General features: G+C 30.7%; 1 non-coding gene across 1 annotated transcript; it reads left to right on the plus strand.

The window, feature by feature from the left end:
- On the plus strand, positions 1712–1793 carry TRNAS-GCU. The gene has a single exon. It is a non-coding gene; the product is annotated as a tRNA-Ser (tRNA).

A 13274-nucleotide genomic window follows, 5' to 3' on the forward strand; every position in this document is an offset into this window, starting at 1 on the left:
ACTATCTATGAAGAACCACCAACTAATATCAACACTCTCGAGTAAAGCATCTCCTGACTAAGATAGTTATGAAACAGGACAAAGAACTATGACTAGGAGGCTGAAAAGGCACATGGAGGACTGGAAAAGTGAACAGTAAGATTCCAACTAAAATAGCAAACAAGAAGTGACACCTCCTGCAGGGTCACATGTGAAGAACTAACTAGGGTCGGAGAAATGAAAACTAGGGGTGTAGAATAAACCATGGTTGGTTTTCCATCCACTATATAAACATGTACTACTCCCTTTATAAGACACATCTATCTGAATCAAAGAAATCTTTCCTAGTAATTATGAGTGCTTTCTCTCATTCCTTGTTATTTTGTTAAAGTGTTCTATTTAGTTTTCTTTCGTATACAAAAACAAAAAACGTGTAGAGTGTTTTATATAGCTTCTCTCCCATCCACCACCAACACCTAGAGAATTGTGATTAAGGTATGATGAACTAAAGTATTCTGGGAATTTAAAAGCATAGTATTATCTAAATCCTCATTGCAATGATCTCATTATAGTGTTTTACTAGTAACTAAACTAATATGCCCAAAGCTATAAGTAAAACATATATGTTACATAAGGACGCCGAGTTATACCTCCAGTAGGAAACAAAGGAAGGTTGTGTTGTAATAGACTAAAGGAAGAAGGTCTGTGCGCCGTTTCATGGGCTATGCACTAGAAAAAGACCTTTGCAGGAGAGATGGCAGAATTCATTCTAAGACCCAGTTTATATATGGTCGACATATCAGCTTATGTAAGATATATGTTTTATTCATTATCCCAAACATTGTATCTTGATTTAGTAACTAGTACTTCTCAATTATGGCATATATATTTATATTATATATTCAAAACTCGAATATAGTTTGTTAATTAGGAAATTAGTTAACATATATTAAATAAGGAAATTAGTTATAGTTTGTTAATTAGTTATGATAGGTTTAGTTGGAGATTGTTTTCTTAAGCCTCAAGTAAACTTATACATGTATGTATGACCTGTAATTATAATTTTCAACCAATTAATCAATATACAGGATTTCATTTTTTCTCTATGAGTTCAAATTCCTTTAGTTTTATCATCCTAGTATCTAAAAGTTTGGAATTAACTATGTGAGTAATATCCATTTATGTCATATGTTATATTTGAATCTATTCTCTCCGGTATTGAAGAGTTTAGTACTAATAGATATAATGATATGTGTTATTTTTAAAAAAAATTAGTTGTGCAAATTTTAAATTGTTTTTAATTACAACTTTTTTAAATCATCAAATTATTTTGGGTCTCACATGATGCTGGACTATCCAATAATAAGGATCCGAACCAATTATATTCATTGTTGATGCTACCCAACTTTCACTAATAACATTTAGGCAAAAAAGATTTTACCATTTGTGCTATGATTATATGTTGTACTTGTTTATCCACTCTTATGAAGGATTTTATTAGGACTACGTAGAAGAAATCAGCTTCATCCATACAATATTTATATATTTATTGGAACCTTCTTTAACGTTGGTGTAAGATACTAAGATTCAGTTGATGTATTATCCTTAGTAAAGTTGTTTAGATCGAATCCATTAAAGAAGAAAACAGAAAATCTAAAAAGGTAATTGAGTTAAACCCAAATTGTGGCTTCATAATTTATATATGTAGTAAATTCAATGTTTTACCAAAAAGGACGCTTTGGCCGAGTGGTTATGGCGTGTGCCTGCTAAGTACATGGGGTTTCCCCGCGAGAGTTCGAATCTCTCAGGCGTCGTTTTTATTATTTTAACTACTTTGTTCTTGTTCTTCAGAGTTGTGGCCAAATATTCTGAGTAAACATACTCACCACTAACCAATCAACCATGCTGAACCTTTCTACTCTTTTTTCAACCTTCACATTAATCAACACTCAACCTCCCCCACTTCTCTATTTCAATAATGTAACCCAACCCGTTCTCTCTCCCTCACTCAATTCTCTACTTTTAGGGCCAACATATCTTCCAACTCCAACGATTATTACCTTCCCATGAGTCCATCGTTGTTATGCGTTCTCTTTCTGTCTTCCATCACATTTATATTGTCATAGAACGAGTGAATTAATGAATGAAATGCAGTTAATATAAATATGTGCAGGTAGGGTGTGGAGGTATCTCGGTGGATATATTTCTTGGCTGCTGTTTCTGCTTATCCTAATCCTGATGACAAAATAGAACCACCAACGTGAAGGTACTACTATACTCCTACTCATCTCATATCAATTAAAAAATAGGGCAGATATTGCATGAGGCTTCATGTAGTGGGGTATTGGTATGCGGTTACAATTGTGGGCATCATTTACTTGTGGTTAGGGGTGTTCAAATCCAGACCGGTCCAAAACAAAAACCGCAAACCGATCCAAAGTAGACCGAAACCGCAAAAACCGAATCTATTTGGATCGTATTGGATTTATTCTTTAAGGACCGATCGGTCCAGTCCGGTCTTCGGTTTCACGTCTGGGATCCAGACCGATCCAGACCAGACCGATATTGTTAAGTATCTCCTAATTTTTACAAAAGTATTTGAGATAGACAGTGGCACTGCAGAATCTCTAATTCCTCATTCCTAAATCCCTAATTCCTCCATTGTGATGAGGAAAAGTAAGATGTCAGTGGAAATAATTTTTCCTCATTCCTCCAGAATCACTAGATAGATGTTGAATGTTCACTGCAAAATCCTTAATTTTGTTGTTGCGTTGTTTTTTATTGATTGGATCATGGAATTGTTAAAAATGATTAGATCATTAGACTATATTGATGTTTCTAATCTTACTACTAAAAGAATTAAATATTTCTTCATTATTTTGGTTGCTTCCTTGTTGGTGTTGTAGGCTGAAATAGAAGAGATTTATATGTTAATTTAAAAAAAAAGACCGATCCAAACCGGACCGAAATCGCATATCATATTTGGACCGGATTGGATCGGACATCTTAATATAAATGGACCAGACCGCACCGGACCGCATACTAATTATACGTTTGGATCGGATGATTTTTTTGCTTAAAAATCGATCCAAATGGACCACAAACACCCCTACTTATGGTCACTAAACAATAACCTTAATGTTGTACCAAACTCGCTAAATTCATCAGGAAAGAATTTCGGTTTTATATTTCCTTTCAAGTAAATATGTTATTGTTATTTCATGTATATGATTCAATATCTCTTATAAATTGTATTGAATAAATTAGAATCATACCTATCACTTTTGGGTTTCTAACTCTTTCTCTTAAATTAATTTCAATTTCACTCATATTTTAAACATCAAATGCTTTACTTTTATGTACATGTATACTTGGAATAATCATCAATAAAACTTATAAAATATTGTTTTCCATTTATAGTCAATGTGCCATCTAGTCCACATGAGTTAGAGCTTATCAAATTCAATTACTTGGATTTTCTAACTATTGGTCTATTTGGTTTCTTGGTAATTATAACTTGATTATAAAAAACACATTTTTCATGACCATTAATGAAAATCTTTGATATTAATTCTAAACTAGTCATGTTGAGAATCACACATTTATCTTATGACAAAGTCTAATATGTTAAATATCAAAATCACGAATGTAAATAAAAGTAAAAGTTTTGTTTATATCAATATTTAATTTAAACAAGGTATAGTGGTGTACCCTTTCCCTATAAATGGTACATTTCTTGTAAGGGTATATAAGATTATTCCTATGGTAAGGGAGAACACAACCTTATTTAAAAGAAAGCAAAAAACTTATTCTTCCTTATATCTAGAGTTTGCATAACATTTTTTAGAATCAAAGTACTTGCGAGAAGTAAACTGCAGCCTCACATCTCTTGCTCTAGCAACATGAGTGGTGTGAGTCACCCAACAAAATTTACTTATCTTCAACTTTTGTGAATGTTTTAAACAAAGACTAAACATAGCACACATGGCCGGAGTTGCCAATGTCTTCCAACATCCTTCCGATCTTTCAATCATATTGACCTCATATATCAAAGCAACCGGTAGCTCTTCAGCAACGTGGCACGTGGAGGACTACTCATCATTTTGTTCTTGCACTTGTAGTAGATAAATGGTTTAGCGGGACTAATTGACGTGTTATCAGACTTTGCAAAAAGACTTAATTAGTCTTGTACGTGCTTAAGAAGGTTTTTAAAATTATTCCAAGTGTATGTGTGTGTGAGGGGGGCAGTTTCTCAATAATAAAAGCTACTTGATATTGTTCATCTAAAATATTTCCTCATATATTATTTCATTAATGATCTTCTATAATTTATGGGTTGAGCATCTAATGACTTATCATTAGTAATATGATACCAAAATTTCCCTATAGGAGGAAACCAAAATTATAAAAATTCTCCTTTTTATAAAATAATCAAAGTAACCCAAACAATATCAAGTATATCAACAAACTACCCCAACCATTTCAAACCGTCCATTTTCTAAGATGCCAAGAACACAAGATGGTCAAGAAGAATGGATTCAAAAGAATATAATGAGAAATAAGGGGAGGCTTGATAACCCATGAATGCCATTATTAACAAAAATGACCCTGAACTAGGTTAGAATTTATTCGTTCCATTTTATTAGTTCTAGGTTAACATTTATTATGTTTGACAATCGAACTAATGATATCAATTTTGACTTTTAAATGCATATGCTACTATGCTCAAAGTTATATTTTGTTTTTATATTATCTTCCGCACTTAGTCTTTCAAAATGTATTTTTGCTCAAACTTGTATATACCTTGATATACTTTTATAATCTAAGAGAGCTGGAACAAGATCAACTTATTGTCACAAAATGAAGAAATGTCTGATTTATGAATATCACCTTTAATCTATGAGCGGAAAGAAATTCATTGGCCATAATATTAATATTAGTATAGCTCTAAGTCACTTTTATGTAAGTTTATGGACTCTGATCATATTTCTTGCCATAGAAATTCAAGTGTTTGTGCCTATGTGAAAGAGACTATTGTCAAATGATCAATTATTTTGCATTATCTTTTCACAATGATTATGTTGCTCAATAACATACATTATCTTGGAATTTTGCATATGTCTTTGTCAAAAATCATATATGCAGCAGTTCCATACATATGTATTCTGAAGTTTCTCATGTCAACTAGAATGCAAAAATATTAAATAGCACTTTCACTTAAGGATTAATCACCTAAACTGCAATGGCAGCGAACTTGGTCATCGTTTAGAAACATACATTATCAATGACCCTAGAGATGTACTAATATTATTCTATTATGGTAAAATATTTCTTCTTATCCAAACATACTCAAGGTGAATATTCATAAATCTATAACTTTCTTCACTTTATTACAATATTACTGATTCGTTAGTACGTTGATCTTGTTCCACCTCTATTGGATCATAAAAGTATTGAAGACATCAAGTTTTGAGAATAATACATTTGGTAAGACAAAGAAACCAGATAAAATGGAAAATGAGACCTTTAACATATATAGCAGCATTGATGTCAATCAAATTGGATATCATAGTCCTACATTCAAATAACCATAATAAATGAAAACCTAGAATCAATAAATTAAAAGGAATAGATTCCAATCTATTTCAAGGTCCTTTCTACCTTCAATGTTTTTATGTATGTAGTCAATTTTAAAATTATGCCTAACATTTGAACCCTGCCCCCAAGTAGCGCAAATGAATCATTATTGAAATCATACACTTAGTTCCCCATATACAAATAAGTTCATGGAAAAATAATATAACAATTGAAACAAATTCATAATCCACTGCCATGGGTTATCAACTAGACACTCATTTTCATCTTGCACTTCCTTAATACGGAGACTTTGTTCCGTTTGCTAAATGTCAATGTATATGGTTAAAATAGGAATGCAATTGTGAATTGTTGGAAAGTAAATCTCACATGATCTATTTCATGGTTTCATGAAACCTTAACATGTTAGTCAAACCTCATCTTTGTGGTTATCATTGGTCAAAAAATATTCTCTAGTCTTGGGTTAAAGGTAACCCTTGCCTCATCCAGCAAGCTACTGCAGAGAGAATATATTGGGAAATAAGTTTCACATCGCCTATCACAACATTTACTATACTTCTATCCTTTACTTTTCCCTCTTCATGGTCTTTCCTTAAAATCCTAACAATATAGAAAACCACACTTGACATAATTCTAAAGCTAATGGTTGAGAACCATATTTTTAAATTGTATTTTATGATTATAAATGTGATCATAATATTATAATTTTGAGAGTTTTTGTAATGGCATTACAACCGCATGTTCCCACCATTTTCCACGATTACATTAAATATTACTGTAATTACAATTTAAAACAAGAATACAGTAGCCCAAAAGGAAAATAGGGAAATATTTACAAAGATATGTAAACTCAAAACCCCAACTTTATGTGTATACAAAATCTAGATTTGAGAAAATTTGAAGACTAATCTTTAGTATTACTCCCCGGCTAAAATATATGGTCCAGTTCCACTACAAGCTCAAATAGGAAGAGTACAATGAGATTAGATCTTTCATGAATAGGCATGTATACTTGCCACTCAATGGGATCTTCAAGGCATATATGCTTTCTAACAGAGAAATTTTCCAACCCAATGTTATCCTAATTATGACTAATAGCTTTTATGATTGTAAATTAATACAAACCACTTCTTCATGCAACTCCATGGGCTTACCAGTTTTCAATATATCAAAGATGCGCAAAATGCTACTTGAAAAATGTAATGCATGTTTGGTTGAGTAATTGAGTTTAGTTACTTGAGAGATCAAATCTGTGACAATGATTTAACAATATGATCATGTATCCCTATTTACGCCAAATAAATTTTTATATGCATAAAAAATATACACCCAAACATGTTAAACAAAGAAAAACCCATCATCCAAAAAGCACATATATTAGAAACAAAAGGAAAAGAAAACAAATATCAGCAATAAACAATATACTATTTAAACTCTATAATATATACCTTCTTTAAACTAAGTGAATGGTAAATGCGTTATTTCTTGAGAAAGAAAATGAATTAACCTTTAAGATTTAATAAAAAAAACTACAATACCTCTCAGCTCAGTGAAACTCGTCATCAAAATCCACTCCATGTGTTGGTCATGAGAACAAATCTTGTACCAATAAAAACATGTTTCGAAATCACATTAAACGTTGTTTTTTAATCAAGTTAACCTTTAAGATTCAATAAAAAAAACTACAATACCTCTCAGCTCAGTGAAACTCGTCATCAAAATCCACTCCATGTGTTGGTCATGAGAACAAATCTTGTACCAATAAAAACATGTTTCGAAATCACATTAAACGTTGTTTTTTAATCAAGTTAAACTAATCTTAGGACAACAACTTTATAATTGAGATTTAACCTCTAGTCATGATGAGAAGACGGGATGTAGTGTGAGGCGCAAATGAGAACAAAGAAAGCAATTGGACTCTTGTGATATATTTTAAATTTTATTCCGTAATAGTAAACATAAGATAACTGTAACTACAACTGCAATTTATAGTATTGACGCTGAGTATTTCTTGGCCCTCTTTGGTTGTAGAAATTGTCTAATGGTATGGGCATGATCAAATTGTAATGAAAAAACTACAAATTGGAGATTACGGTTAAAGATGGTGAATTCATTCAAAGAAAGAAGGAAAATCCATGTGAGGATCAACCACATCTACCTTATAGGAACAAAGATTTATCTTTATACCAGAAAGAATTTGCTTTTACAGACGACAATTAAGAGAAGAGTTTGGGAATGAAGCAAAAAGTATGAGGACGATTATTAGATATTATTTGACACAAACAAAAACTAACTTATGTGATACCAAGAGTATCAAAATAGGTGGAGATGGAGATCATGTTCTACCATACTATATATATTAAATACACGTACATTTGATTTAGTAACTCTATTCCTTTTTGTCGTAATTTGCAAATAAAAAAAGTAAGTTTATTAAGCTGGAGGGATTGATTTACTCCTAGAGTAAGTGAAAAAATATACTCCACATCTTAGTCATTTATTCTTGAAAAATTTAATAGTTTAGTATCGGTAGATGCTACTATGTTAGTATTTGTTGTGGGTGATACTCAAACATTCAACTTCATTCATTCTATCTCTTCTTCCTACTATCAAATCAACTTATAACTCCATTTTTTTTTATAGATTTGCAATGATATGAGACTTCAACTGACATCCTCATTTACTCTATTACTTAAATTTCTCTACCTTAACCATTAGATTACATTACGACTCTTTAATTGAAAACATTTAATACTCTCTTTTACCAATGAAATATATTAAATGTTTTATGGTCTATTGAATGCATTTATATTAAATGTTTAATTTCAAAATAAATTTAATAAATGTTTTTCATTTTTTAAATATATTTTTCTATTGAATGCATCGTAACTAACATCATGATGTAATTTTTAATTTCATATTTTGCCCTTAATATATTTTAATTTTTATAAAAAAACTATATGATTATTGGTAACTATCACCAAAATATTAATAGCAATTTGAAAATGCTTCTCTCACTTAAATTGGATATTCTAATAAAAACAAAATTTATAATTTAAAATATATCGAATAAAAAATTATAACATAAAAGCACCAAATAAAAAAAATAGACATTCTAATTATACAAAATAATTATATAAAAATTGAATATTTAGTTACATAAAAAATATGGGTCAATCAGCATGAAGGGCGGATCACATACTAATATTAATAAATGGTCTATTGAATGCATTTATATTTAAAAAATTCAATGATATTTTATATTTTGAATGTATCATTTGTAATGCTTTCCTCTTATTTGACCTATGTAAAAACACCAAATATCTATGTTTTTTTAGTTGTTTATTAACGTTAAACTAATAAAATTATTCTTAGAAATTTATAATTAATATTTTTAGTATAATTGTATTAGTTATATATTTAACAAGTTACCAAATATGTGATCCAAAATTGATAACTTATATGAATTTTATAAATTGATATGGGCTAAATGAACAAATACCATGTTCGTTTATAGGGATAATAAGAAACATATTTGTAAACACATCAGGAATGATTATGATATCTAACATGCCAAATCTTAAAAATAGTTTTCTCTTCTCCTCATTAGAGAGAAAACGAAGGCTCATTGAGGAATTGAGGAGTTTGGTTAAGGAAAATCATTATAACAGTTATTCAAAAGTCATACCAACGAAAGGTAAAAAACATGGATTCTAGTATGTGCATTTTCTTATTTTAATTATGTAAGAATCATGAAGTTGAAGATCCTTAAAGAATTGGTAGTCTTCCGATTTAAAAGATTCTAACAAGTGGTATCAACCCATATTTTCTAAATTTTATGATTCTCAATGAAAAGTGTTTCCCCCAAATTTTTATGAACCATAAGTTTAAATTTGAGAATTTTATGCTTCTGCTATCATGGTATGTTTTTTTATGATTTTTCAATTAAGTTTTATGATTAGGGTATGGCATTGTTGTGCCTCAATTTTTGGCTACACGGTCTTTTCGAGTTGTAGCTATTTTTTGTAATTAAAACGTAGTAAGCTCATTTTAAACCCACTTAAGTTAAAATGATATTTTGATTACAAAAGATATTAGCACCACATTCAACCGTAACAAGATAGTTGCCTAGCTAGTTGCATGCAATAATTGTGCCCTTGACTTATTTTACTAAAAATTAAATTGTTAAAACAAGTATTTTTTTTTTTTTTTTTACTTTTTGTGTGTCATAAAAGTATAGTTTTGCTCCTACTATTCCTATATGCATTAGAGAATCAATAATACATAGTTCTGAGTTTAAGGAATTTTAATTTGATTTGTTTCATCCAAAATTTAATTGGTCAATTAAAATTTCTCTACTTCAAGAAGAATGAAGCAACAAAAATTAATATATACATATCATCTCATCTCAAAGAGATATTTTAAAAAGTGAATTAATTGAAAAAAAATTCATTTTTATCATTATTTAATTCTTTATTGATTGAGATAAGTAGTGGAAAAAACTAGTGAATATAAAAGGAGAAATAGTATATTAGGAAAAAACAATAATTACCAAAGTTAACTCTAAAACGTAAATACAATAACTAATGTGAACACAAAGTAATCAGACAATTGGCTAATACTCATTGGTGTCTTCCTAAGGCTAGTTGGGAGAAGCTAAACATAGATGATATTGTCTTATTTGTAATCATACAATTGGAGGTGGAGGGGTAGAGGAGCTATCCGCAATCATGAAGGACTTTGGTTATTTGGTTTTTCTACTAAGTTTGGAAGTGGGTCTCCCATTTTGGCTGAGTTGATTGCTATGGATGGTCTTCAGTTGGCTTGGAACAAGGGTCATAGGACTATTATTCTAGAAAGTGATTTTCTTGAGGCAATTCACATGGTCACTGAGAAAATTCAGACTCGTCTACACCAACTAGGACATATACTTCAAAACATCTTCGAGTTGCTTAGTAGAAATTGGGAAGTGAGAGTGCAACATACCTTCAAAAAAGCAAATATGTTGATTGATTGTTGGGCTAAAATGAGTTTGAATCAAAATGTCCCTTCCATTTCTTGGAACACGCCACCTACAGAAGCGTTCAACATTATACAAATGAATCTTTTCCTCCTCTTTTAGTTTTTTTTTTGTTTTTCTTCTTTTCATTGTACCATTAAAAAGTATGGACTCTCTCTAGAGTTTTAAAGGTAAAAGTGTTATATCATTATAAATAAAAAAGATTAAAATATCTTAACATATTATTTTTACTTTTGAAATAATTCTCATCTTTACGTACTAGAGAATATCATCATTTAAACATGCAATAGAGGGAAAATATCTATGTATAATCATTTCTTAAAACATTGTGGGAACACATTTGAGGAATTTGTCTTTGATGTGAACCAGTAGTTGGAAATGTATTTATAAAATAAAAAATTGCATTCAATATAAAATAAAAATTTGCATTCAATATAAAATAAAAAATTAATATATTTCTTTGGAAAGAGCGTATTTAATGTTTTTAATTAATCTCTCATTTTTATTTATTTGTCTACTTTAAAGTTTTTTTTTTCATATTTACCTATCTCATTTAGAACTTTAAAATTCATTAATTGTTCATGTTTATCATTATTTAACATTTTCTTGATTGACCTAAATAGTGAATAAAATATTGAATAAACATAAATAATATATTAGAGAAAACACAATTACTGTCAAGTTAATCAACAAAATCATTACATTTATAAGAAACTTAGTTTCTGCAATACATATAAATGAGAATAGCCAACAAGATGTTGATCTAGTACTGTAAGGTTCTATTGGATCTCCATGGTTGAGATTAGATTTCTGGGAGCGACAATTGTTGGAAGGGGCTGTTGGAATTTGTTGAAAGAATGATGTTTTGAAGTGAAATGAAAACACTTACTAGTCTCACTTTGCTTGGAGGATGAAAGTTGAAAGGCTTTATAAGCCTTCAGTTACGGCTCAATATTCTTTTTAATAAAATATTTATTTACTTATTTAATTTTTGAGGCCTTTTGGGCTTGGAACGTGTGTTGACCAAGTCAACACACACATGCAACAAGGAAATAGCCATTAGAGAGCCGGTAGAAGAGATCTCGGTCATTATGATAGAATCGTTGGTAATAGAGCCGTTGGTAATAGAGCCGTTGGTAATAGAGTTGTTGGTGAAAGTCGTTAGAGAGTTGTTGGAGGCCTCATGTTATAAATAGAGGTTTCCTTCCCTCGTTATAATTTGCACCAAGTTGAAGGCGTTTACCTCTCAACTTCTCTTTCTTCCCCCTTATATTCCGCCGACGCATTTCTGTCAACCTTCTCCCTCTTTCTTTTCGTGACACTTGAGAATTGACACAAGAAGCCAAAGTGGGAATTTCGAGAGCTGACACTAGTAGTCAATATTGTGGGAAAAGAATAGGCACGAGTAACCATACTGTGGGAATTTGAAAATTGGCACTGGTAGCCATATTATGGGTGTATTCGAGAGTTATTCTTAGTAAGAAATCGTATAACAGAGAAGTGAGTTGTTTTATCTTGGGGACGGTGTGATTGATAGCCTGCTTGCACAGTTTTAGCAGTACCATGAAACGTCTTAAAGAGAGACACATGGTCGTGACTCGGTCAGTAACAATTATTTTGTGTCATTCAGAATTGTTGCAAGCTACGGTAACAACATGGGCAACCACGAACTCCGAAAAGAATTAGTTCCTTTATAAAAAATGTGAGAAGATACAGTTTGTTGTACCAAAAATATAAATGGAAATATAGTGGTATATGAAATGTGAATATAATGGTAAAACATGATCTTCATCTCGGCTTAGTTTGATACTCGTGTTATCACATAGGTTAGCCATTGTGTATGTGTCAAATAATAGCTAATAATCTCCTCATATTGCTTTTCTTCATTCTATTACTCTTTTCATCATTATCGTCTCTACAAGCAAGTTCTTTCTGTAAATCTTTGCTCACATGTTATTGATCCTCACATAGGTATTCCTCCCGGAGTTTCATCTTATGTCTCAAACTTTGTACCAGTTCGTGTAATATTTGTTTTGTATTAATAAGAAAAGTAAAATATGAATTAAATATATATTAAAAATGAATACATACATTGATGCAAAGTTTGAGGAGATGTGATTCCCTTCCAAATGAAGTCTTCATCTTAAATCGAATACTCCAATTTGTACTTGTTTATTTTCATAATAATTTGATCATGTTCATACCATTAGACAATTTCTGCAACTGAAGAGGGCTAAGAACTATTCTACCATAGTTTTTTTAAATTGTAGTTGTAGTTTACCTTGCTTTTAATACAATTATGGGATCATATTTGTTGTCTCTCCATGTGTCATGAGTTGTGATTGATCAAAAAAATATATTTAAGTTAAAAGTTTAATTAATAAGTATTTTTCTAACCGTAACTAATGGCAAATATAGTAAAACAAATTATGAGACAGAAGATGTGTTCTCCATTGCATAAAATTGTGAGAAAATGGAATCAATGCGTCCATAATTACAGTTGTGGTGTCGTTTTAAAATTACATATGAGAAAGATTGACTTGGCTTTCTTATCATTTGCTTCACATCACACCATAGCTATCTAGCAAACTTCTCAAGACTGGAGGTTACATCTCAATTGATAAGCTTGTTGTCCTAAGATTAGTTCAACTTTTAAAAAAATATAGAGTTTAATGTGATT

This window comes from Lupinus angustifolius, chromosome LG04, assembly GCF_001865875.1.
Source record: "Lupinus angustifolius cultivar Tanjil chromosome LG04, LupAngTanjil_v1.0, whole genome shotgun sequence".
Classification (NCBI taxonomy): Eukaryota; Viridiplantae; Streptophyta; class Magnoliopsida; order Fabales; family Fabaceae; genus Lupinus; species Lupinus angustifolius.